Source organism: Desmodus rotundus, chromosome 3 (genome assembly GCF_022682495.2).
Source record: "Desmodus rotundus isolate HL8 chromosome 3, HLdesRot8A.1, whole genome shotgun sequence".
In the NCBI taxonomy this organism is placed as follows: Eukaryota; Metazoa; Chordata; class Mammalia; order Chiroptera; family Phyllostomidae; genus Desmodus; species Desmodus rotundus.
In genome coordinates, this window is record NC_071389.1 from 62,501,107 (window position 1) to 62,514,419 (window position 13,313).

The 13,313-nt window shown below is 39.2% G+C and overlaps 1 non-coding gene across 1 annotated transcript; it reads left to right on the forward strand.

Moving 5' to 3' along the window:
• Positions 1 to 8,628: 8,628 nt before the first annotated feature.
• Positions 8,629 to 8,734, forward strand: LOC112309458 (U6 spliceosomal RNA). The gene has a single exon (XR_002975253.2). It is a non-coding gene; the product is annotated as a U6 spliceosomal RNA (small nuclear RNA).
• The last annotated feature ends 4,579 nt before the right edge of the window (positions 8,735 to 13,313 follow it).

Below are 13,313 nucleotides of genomic sequence, written 5' to 3' on the forward strand. Positions count from 1 at the left end.
TGAAAAGATGCTCAGCATCACTAGCCATCAGAGAGATGCAAATTAAAACCACAATGAGGTCCCATCTCACACCAGTCAGAGTGGCCAACATAAACAAATCCACAAACAAATGTTGGAGAGGATGCGGAGAAAAGGGAACCCTAGTGCACTGTTGGTGGGAATGCAGATGGTGCAACCACTGTGGAAAACAGTATGGAATTTCCTCAGAAAACTAAAAATGGAATTGCCCTTTGACCCAGCAATTCCGCTGCTGGGATTATACCCTAAGAACCCTGAAACACCAATCCAAAAGAACCTGAGCACCCCAATGTTCATAGCAGCACAGTTTACAATAGCCAAGTACTGGAAGCAACTTAAGTGCCCATCAGCAAATGAGTGTACCCCAAAACTATGGTATATTTACACAATGGAATTCTACACAGCAGAGAGAAAGAAGGAGCTTATACCCTTTGCAACAGCATGGATGGAACTGGAGAGCATTATGCTAAGTGAAATAAGCCAGACAGTGAGGGACAAATACCATATGATCTCACCTTTAACTGGAACATAATCAACAGAAGAAAAAAGCAAACAAAATATAACCAGAGACATTGAAGTTAAGAACAATCTAACAATGGTCAGGGGGGAGTGGGGAGGGGACAGTGGGAAGAGGGGATTACAGGAACTACTATAAAGGACACATGGACAAAACCAAGGGGGAGAGTGGAGATGGGGGAGGGAGGGGGGTTCAGCTGGGGTGAGGTGGAGGGATGGGGAGAAAAGGCACACAACTGTAATTGAAAAACAATAAAAATTTAAAAAAAAAGAATTTTTAAAGACGATTTCCAACATCCTTCAAAAACTGGATTGGCAGGTTTTTCTCAGTTTTAGCAGATATTATTCCATTATCTTCTGGCCCCCATGATTCTGATAAGGTAGCCATTATTTGTATTACTCTCCTGCATGTGATGTCTTTTTCCCTCTACAGATCTTCCCTGGCTTTGGTTTTCAACAATTTGATGGGGTTTTCTTTATTTAATACTGTTTATTTCTTGGGTATAAATCAATTTTTAAATTAAATTTAGGAAAATTTCAGCCATGATGTCTTCAAATATATTTTGTTCTCTATCCTCACTCTCTTCACATTTGTGGACTCTATTACATGTATGTTAAATCATTTGATGTTGTTCCATAGGCCCTGAGGCACTGTTAATATTTTGTAAATTATTCCCTCTGTTCTCAGATTAGGAAATGCCTGGATTTTTCTTCAAGGTCACTGACCCTTCGTATGCTATTTACAATTTGCTATGAAGCCTAGCTGATGAATTTTTAATTATATTTGTAATTTTCCATTCTAGAACTTCCATATGGTTTTATGTATTTGTTTGTTTGCAGTTTTGACTGCTGAGATACCGTAACTATTACCTGATGAAGACCTAACATGTGAACAGTCTTGGGGTTAGTTTGTATTAACTGCTCTTCTCTTGACTATGTAAGTTCTTTGCATGTCTAATAATTTTTCCTTGTATACAAAACTTTGTAGATGATTAATTGAGGACATACTGGATTTTATTGCCTTCTTGTGAAGAGAGATGATTTTTTGCTGTAAAAGTAGTTCAGTTGCTGGCTTATTAACTTGAATTGGGTAGCCATGCTCTTATATTTTGTTGGCGTGGTTCTGTAGAAAGTACAAGTTGCTTTTGAAGTTCTTGTTACTTGGCAACATTTATCTCTACTGGGAGACAGAATTTGGACACTGAAGTTTTGTTAAAGGGGATCTCAGGCAGGTCTTATTCTAGAGTGTGTTTCTTACTCATAAGATATGGCTTTACTAGTATTTCAGCTGAATGACCTCAGTTTCTCTATTCTGATTGGGCTGGAATGTCAATGTACTTTAGCACTGTTTCAACTCCAGTCCACTGTGCCAACGTAAAGAAATTGCACCCAGACAGAGGGAAAGAGTGAGGCTCACCTTGTGAGCTTTCATTCTCTCAGAGATTAGTTTTGTGCTGCCTGTTGTCCAATGTCTGAAAACAAGTTGCTTCATAAACTGGAATTATCTTCTGGAGGGTGGGTCCCTTGTAGCACAGGCTTTCCCTGCTAGGCGAGTGTTCTAGGAGCCCATCTGTACCGGTGTAGCAGCTGGCATTGGTCTGACAGGCTGTGTGTGTTTGGCTTCAGTGAATTTTTCTGGAAGACTCTTTCAGTGAATTTTTTTTTTGAAGACATTTGCCCATTTCAAGATGGGTGATATACGAGTGCAGCTGCCCACACTGTGGTGAGTGTTCAACAGTTTTTAACCAAAACCGGCATGACCCCTGTGCCCCACCCTCTGTAATCACTCAATCTTGGGCTCAAAAAAGCCCAAGAGACTTTTTTTTGTTTCCCCGGATGAAAAAAGTCCTCAAAGGGAAACATTTTGCCGATGTGGAAGAGGTGAAACAAAAAATGGCAGAAGCACTAAAAGTCATCAAAACAAGTTCAAGAACTGTTCTGGCAGTGGAAAAAAGTCTTGATAGGTGTATTGCATCAAATGGAGAGCACTTTGAAGGGGACTGGAGCTTAAACATGAAAGGATACATACACAAATTTTATAAATAAATTCTGGTTTTGTCTGGATCGCCCTCATATTCTGTTTTGTTTCATAGCTATTTATGGCAGGAGGTTAGTGCTGAGCCAGTTATTCAGTCTTGTCCGGAAGCAGCAGTCCTCCTGCACAGGTATGAAATGACCGCTTTGTGGCTTGGATGCCCTACACGGTGGTGGCTCCATTAACTGTCATAGGAAGTCTAGGATCGGGAACAAGTTTTGGGAGAAATAATGATGACTCGGGTTTCATTCATGTATGCATAGGAGATGCGAGAGAGGCTGATAGAGATAGTGCTAATTTTGTTCATTCACTAATACATTTAAAATTGACCACCATTTGTGCATATATAAACTATTCCTTCTTATTATATTACCTTTAAATAACTCTTTAAAATTCTAACAGTAAATATAAATAGCATTGATTTTGACTCTTCCTTGAGTTGTTTTAGAATTAGAATGAACGTATAACAACAAAAAGGGTTTTTGACAGTGACCTGTTAAAAACATGAGTGGCAAATGAGCATCTATTTAATCATGTGATAACCTATTTTTCTCTTTTTATTCTACCCTGCATGAGTATTACCTCTAAGTTATAGTAGTCTAGATAGAATTCTGGGCCACACATGTTCTTGTTGAAGTAAAACTCCTCACATGCACCAACCACAAGTATGAAACGAAGGGGCTGACACAACTGGAAGAACATGAGCAATAATGACAAATCTATTTCAGTGTTTCTGCGGGCTAAGGCAGGAACTAAAGTGAAAACGCTATTGTCGTACAACTCTGATCCCTCTCCAGTCCAATAAAGAAGTTTCAGTTTTACCAGATGTAGAATGAAAGGCAATTCCTCTGGCAGTCATGCAGGAGCAGCCACTGTCCAATAGAAATTACACCGTGTCCATTTCTGCCTGAGTCTGCAGGGCAGCTTCTCATTGGCATCCGGGCCATGGCATTCCTCGTGTGTGGTTGGCAGTGAAGGGGTCTGAAACCTTGAACCAAAGGACCACAGTGATTTGTAACCTCAGGCTTCCCTTCTAAATGTGTTAAATACTGGTCTTTGTCAGAAGGAACACTTCAGTGCTGCAAGTTTACCGATTTCCTCTCTTTCGTCCTCCTCTGCTCCCTTTTCTTTCCGCCTTCTCCTGCCCTTCCTCCTCCCTCCGTCTACTCCCCGCTATCACCCGTTTGTGACTGTCTCAGGTTCTGCCCTTTGTGCTATAAGTGCATGGTAATTTGAACTTACCTTGATTGCATAAAGACAGACAGTGCTATGAGAGTTATAGCAGAAAGTGAAATAATTCATAATGATTTAATATCCTTTATTTAGCTTGGTGACCATTAAAAGGTAGGCTGCTTTAAAGTTTGTGTTTTATTTACTTATTTGCTTGCTTGCTTAATTAACTAATGATCCTGCTACCTAACTTGGTGCCTAACCCACGAAAAGTGTGCTTGACAAATGTTTGCTATTGAATGAACACCAGGAAAAGGCACCTGTTCTAGTACTCGGGCATAGGAGACTCTAACGAAAGGTAACAGGTTATTGGTATTCCGCCATCTTCAGTCCGAACTCTCCTCACGCACTTTCTCGACTTAGTGGAATGAAATAGGCATTCTTTACCAAAGAAATGGGTGTCGGCTAACCTTGACAATCTGCAGAACCCTCACCCCATCACTCACTACTTAGCTGTGTGACAATGGACAAGCTATTAACATCTCGAGGCCTCCGTTTTTTCATTTGTAAAATATGGGTAAGAATTGTACTGACTTCATAGGATTACTATTAAGACTGAAAGATTACACGTGTGTGGACACAATAAGATATTAATCTACAGTCGTTACTACAATTATCATTGTTTTTGTTAAATAATCTTTAAGGAGCTAATAAGAATGATGTTTATAAATGCCAACTAGTAACTTCATAAGTGCCAACCAGAAGCAGCAAATACACATACTTTGATTATTAACCAAAAATTTCATTACCAAAATCTTCATTACAAAATTTCATTTAAAAATTTCAATTTTTTTCTTGAAGAAAAAACTCCAAGTTTTCCTTCTAGATAATAATAAATTAGTTCTTGTACTATAAGGGACACATGGACAAAATCAAGGGGGAGGGTGGAGGTGGGGGAGGGAGGGGGGTTCAGCTGGGGTGGGGTGGAGGGATGGGGAGAAAAGGCACACAACTGTAATTGAATAACAATACAAAATTAAAATTTAAAATAATAATAATAATAAATTAGTTCTTGTATAAGGAAAGATTTTTAAATATCTGTGGCCTGTCCTCATGCCTGAAGTAACGTATAGGTATTTTTATTTATTTGAAAAGTATAGCTGTCAAAGCTATGTCCCTCAAAAGTTATGCTGAAATCTTAATTCCCAATACCTGTGGAGAGCGGGTTTTTGCAGATAGAATCAAGTCATGATGAGCATATTGGGTTAGGGTGGGCCCTAAATCCAATAACTGGCATCTGTATATGAGAAAGGAGAGCAATATTCAGAGGCAGTGACTCAGACACAGTGGGAAGCAGGCCCTGTGAACATGAAGGCTGAGACTGGAGAGATGCAGCTGTAAGCCGGGGAACACCAGTGACCACAGAAGCTAGGAAGAGGCAAAGAAGGGTTTGTCCCCAGTCCTCCACAGAGAGCATGGGCCTGCTGGCACCTTGACTTTTAACTGTAAGGCTCACGAACAATGAGAAAAATTTCTGTCATTTTAAGCTACCAAGCATTTGGTATCATGCGTTGTTAGGACAGTCCTCAGAAACTAATACAATAACTTATAGGAAAGGGGGCCATTTTTCTCCATTTTTTCAGTTCGTTGCAAAAAAAAGCTTAAAAATATCTTTAGTTGGATTTTGTTTAAAAAATATGGTTTGTAGTCAGGAACTTCACACTTCATTTTCCTTTTCAAATTTTTTGGAGAGGAATGATATTTATAAACTATGGAAATACAACTACAGGATATGTTTGAGTAATGTTACTGATCTTTAAGGAGTGTGAGTTACATTCTAATACTGTGGAAGTTCTTTATAATGTTTTCCAGGAGACGAGGTTTTTGAACTCTATGTGCAGGAAACCATTACATGGGGGAAAATATTGCTTTATGGGTCTCTGGCTGGGACTTTTAAGTGTTATGTATGGGAAAACATTGAGACTGGGGGAAGGGAGAGATGTTATAACAGAGCGACCTTGTATTATGTTCCAAAAGGCCAAATTCCAAGGAGTGTTAATAAGTATCCTTCAAATTCATTCTTACTCAAATGCTTTTGTTCACATTGACCTTACTTGCATTTAAGACAATTTCCTATGCAGGTAAAATCAAAATTTAAAGACAAAGCTTTTCAACTACAATCCTACAGTGCTCTTTGAGATATCACATTTCTATTAGGGCAGAGGACACATGATCAGCTTCCCAACTTACGAAATTATCAGTATGTAACCGAGGTCACAAAGGAGTAGGGGCATCCAGGACTTGTGCCGCAGGCAGCATGAGGAAGAAGAAAGAGCTTTGAAGTCACACAGAACCAGGACAGTTGTAGGACATGGGTCAATTCAGTTACATATATTTACCTTTTAGGTTTCTCACCTATACAGTTATATGTCTTACCTCATTGTTCTTGAAAGGATTATTTGAGTTAGTTACATAAAGTAGATGGAATAATTTCTAGCATTTATAGAGGATCAATAAATGTTTTTCCTCCTTCTTCTTCATTAAATCTTTAACACGCACTTGAGATCACCTCTGTGCTTTTACATCCGGGAACTGAAGAGGGGCTGGATGAAATTTCAGCACTGTGTTCACAGACCCAAGTTATGGTGTAATGACCAGAAAATTCCAGCACTGGCATTAGCAGTGTGGAACCTGTTAGATTTCCCTTGGAAGGCGTGTAGAGGCTTTCCATCCTTCCAGGCAGTGACTGGAATTTGCCTGTTCAGGTGTGATCACGGGGTTTGTAGGGGATTTCTGCTCACCTTGCATTTTCTATGTTGTGTAAAGGAAAAAATACTGAACTGGACGCAATAATAGGCTGGGGCAAATCTGTCTCATCTATTTGGTCCTTAATTCCTTCGACTGTAAGCAGGTGGGAATAGACTAATTTCCAAGATTATTTTGGAGATATGTTAGCTAAGGTATATTTTGGACTTGGACGTCCATTGGTTTGAACCTCAGCTCCAAGACATAATACTCAAAAAACAAAAAAACACACATTAGTTTCCTTTCACTAGATCAGCGGTTCTCAAACTATAGCATGAATCAGAATCACCTGGAAAACTTGAACCCGGAGGTGGGCCCCCCAGAGTTTCTGACTCAGTACTTCTGGTGGGAGGACCCAAGAATTTGCATTTCTGACAAGTGTCCAGGTAATGCTCCAGATCATACTTTGGAAACCAATACTCTTTTTCATAGAATTGTACACTTGAAACCTATATAATTTTATTAACCAATGTCAACCGAATAAATTTAATTTAAAAAAAAAAAGAAAGGAAACCAATACTCTGGATCAGGAGTCAGCAAAGTACAGCATTTGGGCCTAATGTGGCTCACTAATAGTTTTTGTAAAGTTTTATGGGAACACATACATGCCCATGTGGTTTACACATTTTCTGCCCAGAGCTGCCTTTGCACTGTAACGGCAGAGCAGAGGGGCTGCAACAGTGACCAGCGCACAAGGCCTGAAATATTCACCGTGCAGCCCTTTACAGAAAGAACTTAGCACACCTACTAGACTCTCACGTGATTTGGGGCTCTACTGAAAATTTCTTCTCTGTCTGGAGGCCTAGATACCTTCCTAAATACTAGAAAATGTGGTCTCTATGTGCTTGGAGACTTCACTGAATCCAGAGACATACAATGGTGACCTTGCTTAGCATTGTTGTTAAGAGGCCTCTTGGGTTTGAACCCAGGTTCTACCACTTATTGCTGTGTGGCTTTGGACAACTTCACTTCTTATGTGTCAAATGGGGAAAATGATAGTACTTGTTACGTAGGGTTATCATGAGAAAATTAAGGGGAATTATATATTTGAAGCACCTAGGGAAGTCCCTCACACACAGAAAGCCCTCAGTAAGTGTTCGGTGTTTGTTATTACCATTACTATTATTATTAAGGTAAAAAGAAATTTCAGAGTGTTCTGTTCTCAGACACATGTTTTCCCTTCCCAGCTTTTTCGAGATCATTAAGAGTATTCATTATGTGTTTATGATAGCAATGCAGCCACTTACATTAGTTTAAAGTATTTGATCACAAATCTCACTATCTTTAATAATTATCAAAAGCAGAGAGAAAGAACTACGTTTTTATGGGAGTGATCCATTAGAATTAATGACAAAATTAATAGGATGGACCTTATCCAAATCCTTGCTTTTCCAGCCGTCCTTTGTGGAGACTTCAAGGCTTTTCTGAAATGGGATGGAGATCAAAGTTCCTTTAAATAAAAAAAAAAAGTTAAAAAAAAAAAAAGCCAGTGTATCATACTAAGGAATCTCTGCGGTCAAGCTTAAATTTTTATCCTGAATTGTTTGTTCTGAGTCTGAAGCTCTCCAGAAAAGCCTTGGGAAGTAAGTTCTCTCTGGGTTCTGTCATTGGGCTGTTCTGCTTGTAGAATGTTGACTCGAAGCACCACGCACACAAATGATGAAATAGAGAGGCTCATTCTGTGACACGAACACAGCATGTCAGCTCCACTCTTTCCTATTTTGTCTAGACTGTAATCTCGTTCTCACTCAACAGTCTATCACCACTTTTTTCTCTAATCTCCTAACAGTGCAACAGTCTGAGTCAGACAGACCCAGATTCAAATCCTAGTCTTCCCTCCTAGTGGTTGTGAGCCTGGACCTCTGCTTCCCCTTTTCTAAAGTGGCATCATTGATGAATGTAGGTATCATGAATATTAAATATGAGAGCAAATGACAAGTGCTTTTTAGAATTCCTGATGCTTATAAGAGCTTCACAAATGTTACATCTCTGTCTTTTACCCCCCACGACACTCGCCATTTTTTGAACTATGTAATGCAACTTTATAATCTGTCTTTACTTAGCCCTTTCAGTATGGTTTTCTAGTGTTCACTTGGGCAGCACGTATACTAAAATTGGAATGATACGGAGAAGATTAGCATGCCCCTGGACAAGGATGACATGTAAATTCACAAAGTGTCCCATATATTTTTGTATAAAATTAAGTGAAAAGTAATACATGAACAAACAATAAAAACAAACAAAACTCATAGACACAGATAACAGTATGGTTACCAGGGGGCAGGGGTTGGGAGTAGTAAAGGGAGGAGGGAGTCAAATACATGGTGATGGAAGATGACTTGACTTTCGGTGGGGACACATAATGTAATGTACAGATCACATATCACAGAACTGTACACGTGAAACCTATATGATCTTATTCACCAATGTCCCCCCAATAAATTTAATTAAAAATGAATAAACTGGGAAACAGAAAAAATATGGTTTTCTAAATAATAAGAATATGTGTCCTTTAAGATGGATTGTAGCCCTAGAACCATTAGTGAAAGAATTAAAAGCAGCTGGGACTGGGCATAAGTGCTCCTTTATGCCGAGTTCAGGGAGAGCTGGAGGGTGCCAGAGGACCAGAGGTATCATTTAGGCCAGGATAAATTAATTGCTGACAGGGAGCATCGAATTGCTGCGGGAGAAGCCTTGTGGTATTAATAAGGCAATTAACACTTGTGTTAAAAATAGTAGCTACTGGTGGGCACTTAGGCTGTTTCAAACACTTGACTGTTTTAAACAACTGCTGCTATGAACATAGGGGTGTGTATGTAAGTTCTTTCGAATTGGTATTTTGGGATTCTTAGGGTATAGTCCCAAAAGTGGAATTGCTGGGTCAAAAGGCAGTTCCATTTTTAATTTTTGAGGAAATTCCATACTGTTTTCCTCAGTGGCTGCACCAGTCTGCATTCCCACCAACAGTACACTAGGGTTCCCTTTTCTCCACATCCTGGCCAGCACTAGTTGTTTGTTGATTTGTTTATGTTGGCCATTCTGACAGGTGTGAGGTGATCTCATTGTGGTTTTAATTTGCATCTCTCTGATGGCTAGTGATGCTGAGCATTTTTCTATATGCTTGTGGACTCTCTGCATGTCCTCCATGGAGAAGTGTCAATTCAGGTCCCCTGCCCATTTTTAAATTGGATTGCTTGCCTTCCTGGTGTTGAGTCATATGAGTTCTTTATGTATTTTGGAAATTACACAATGGAATACTATGCGGCAGAAAGAAGAAGGAATCCCTACCTTTTATGACAGCATGGATGGAACTGGAGACTATTATGCTAATACCATATGATCTCACATATAAGAGGAATCTAAAGAACAAAATAAACTAATGAGCAAAACAGAACCAGAGACGTGGAAACAGGGAACAGACTGACAGCTGCCAGAGGAAAGGGTGAGGGGGGAATGGTGGAAAGAAGAAGGCGGTAGTCAAAGAACATGTATGAATGACCCACAGACATGAACAACAGCGTGGGTGGTATGTAGGAGGGCAAAGGGGGAAAAATTAGGACAACTATAATGGAATAAATGAGAATTTTTAAAAAAGAGTGGCTAAATTCAAGTTGAAACAAATGGGATTGAAAACAATGAAAATGGCCTGAGGCGGTTATAGATGCAAGTAAGGCGAATACACACACATATTTGAGGACACTGAACTGCTAGACTAGTGAGGGTGTGAAACAAGAGGGGTTTTTTAATGCTCTCTAACCATGCTATTATATGGGTAAGAGAAATACAACAAATAGTATTAAAGAATTTATCTTTATTTACACACACGGGTGGGTGTATAGCTTACTTATTCCTACTCCTGTACTGTCCTCCTCCACTCTAGAAGTAAATCCAACTATCTTGCTAATAGTTCCCCGAACCATATTTCCTGATGACAGCTTTGGAATTACCGGCGGCACCTCCATAGACCTGACCGTCACTGCAATGGGTCCAAAGTTGCAGGACAAAACCAAGAGCTGCACCTTTTTGAGGCAAAATCAAACTCTAAATCTTCAACTTTGATGATAAAATTCTACAGTTCAACCTTCAGTTTCTTCTACTTCTCTGCTGTCAATCAGATAAAACTTCCCCCATGCTCCAGGGAGTGACCCTCTATTTCTTCGTTTTCGTTTTTGCCTATAGGAATTGGCAAATCTGTCCATCTCAAATGCTGCAATCCCTTCCAGAGAGCAGCAGGAATTGCCTTGAGTTCCGTATTCCTATTATGGTGGTAGATGGTGATTCAGACGGGACCTGCAGAAATCTTACCCTAGTAAAAGACACGGCATTTTTCACACGGCAATCGGTCTCCGTAACACCTCACCAGCGCCTCCTAGAAACTTCACAAACATGTTCATTTAAAAAAATGATGATTAAAACATAAAATAATCCAATTTTCTCCTATACTGAGAAGTTTTAAAATCTGAGGGCAAAAATACTTTGAATTAAATATTAACTTTGTAGCCATTTTGTCGTGTTGTTTTATGGATACATCTGAAAGCTTCCTGTCACTTGTGAATAAACGACCAGAACCTCTTAAAGGTTCTGGAGAGCTGAATTAAGAATAAAGTTTGAAAAATACTTTGCCTGCTAGAGAACATGGTACTTACCACGTTCAAGTTTGGAGTTTAAATTTCTACCTTATCTCTAGTTAATGATAAATTCAAACTTCAGAAGGCAAGGAAAATTTGCCTAGGTTGGTTTGATCAAGGTTGGTCTGACCAAGATTATTTCAAACCCAATTATTCCTAATTTATTCTAGAATCTTTGTTCCTGAAAACAGCTTATATTCAAATTGGCTTATAATCAATGAGGCCGACTCTAAGCAAATTAGCTTATTTATTGTTTAGATGTATAAACATTTCTGAAACATAAACAATACCACAACCAAGAGTGAAGGGTTGTCTAACACACTCAGGAATGGAAGCAGGGGGTCGAGGGGCAGGGGGTGTGGATGTCGTGGCACCGTTGGATGAAAGAAGATGGCACTGAGGGGCACTAACCACACGGACGGACAAGCACCCATTCTCCCGCCACAGATGCCTGCCTTGCAGGGCTATTAATTTGTAAAAGTCATTCAGCCTTTCAAGATTAAAACATAGATGTTTCATTTCTCAAAAGAATTGATTCAGTGGCAGAGAAGACTTTATTAGGTCAGACAGTTACACAATGATCTTAGGGAAGTGTGTAAAAAGCATCCTGATGATTACAATGATGTCTTTGTTTAATGCCAGAGCATCTTAATTTTATTTGGCCTCCCTGATGCTGGCATTGAAATACACAAACAGCTGTTTTACATCAATGCTCATTTGGTACATTCCATAGTCTATCAGTTGTGAAGTCCAATCAATCAAATCCCCAATTTCTCAGCAGCGCACAGGGCTAGATAAAATGTGCTTTCCTAAGGCAAAATGGTTTCAACTCTGTAGCTAGCAGTATTTTACACTGGCCATGTGTGTACCTTCCTCTCTGTCAGTAATATATTTTTTTCCTGTTGTGTCTAACACCCATGACTAATAATACCCTATGCTGAATTTCAGGCGGTGCACTGGCCTCATCTCAACTTTATTATTCACCCTAATCCTGTTTCCTTGAGTGAACATCACAGATGGCATCTTTTATAATTAGCATGTTGGTTGGTCATACAGATTTAGCATTGTTTACTGGAGAGGATAGAACTTGCGTCTGGGGTATGCCCTTTCCTCCCACCAATGCTGGAACACTTATTAATCAGAATTTTATGTTTCTATTATTTAACAAGCTGAAAAACATATTCCATAATATACATAAGTGAGTAGATATCCTGAGGGGAAAGTGTGACTATATATAAATTCAAGATACCAATATTCTCATAATGCATTTTGCATCTCATCAATATGCAAAAGTATCAATATGCAAAATGTATCTTATAATACAGAACGGTAAAACATTTTGAGAAACTCCTACTGGTTTTCTGAAAAAAACTACTGCAGTTAATGTGTGGTTAAGGTAGTAAAATACCTAATAAATGGTTATCAAATACCATTTAATTTATAGTGAGTCAAAATCCCTTTAATGCAAGTTACACTCAAGAAAAAAATTAATAAAATATGTCAGGTATTAATTTTTCCAAATAGTGATTAATTTGGCATGATGTGGATAGTTTAACCCTGTAAAAGAAATTAATGGGATTCCAAATAAATATATGATCTATGAACTTGGCAATAAGGAGGGAATAAAGGTGAACTGACAAAAATAGCATAAATTGAGGTACACGGGAAAACAACTGAGATGTAGCAACCACCCAACACTGGAGAAATCACACACAGGCTGTAAGTCAAATACACCTAAGGGCGAGAATTCTGACACCACCACTAGAGAAGAGAACTTAGAATGACTAAACTATGGCTAATGACCCCTGTTTCAAGGGAGAACAGTATTCATTAGCTATTATTAGTGATACTTGTGGACATAACATCTTTCTTCCCTCTCCTACTTATTAAAAAAATGAAACTATTCTACACCGACTCGTCTGCAGTAATGTAGTGTAGGGTGTTTCTCACACCAGCTGAGGACTCACTTTCACCCTGTGGTCCTGGAATGCTACCTCTGATCAAGGGGAACTGAGGATCTCCCTCTGAATTAAAGATTCCAGTCCCCACTCACTGGGCTCTGTTAGTGGCCCCTCCATCAGTATCTGTGCCTCGGTGACCAGATTCCTATTTTGATGCTAATCCTTACCTGACCATGGTGC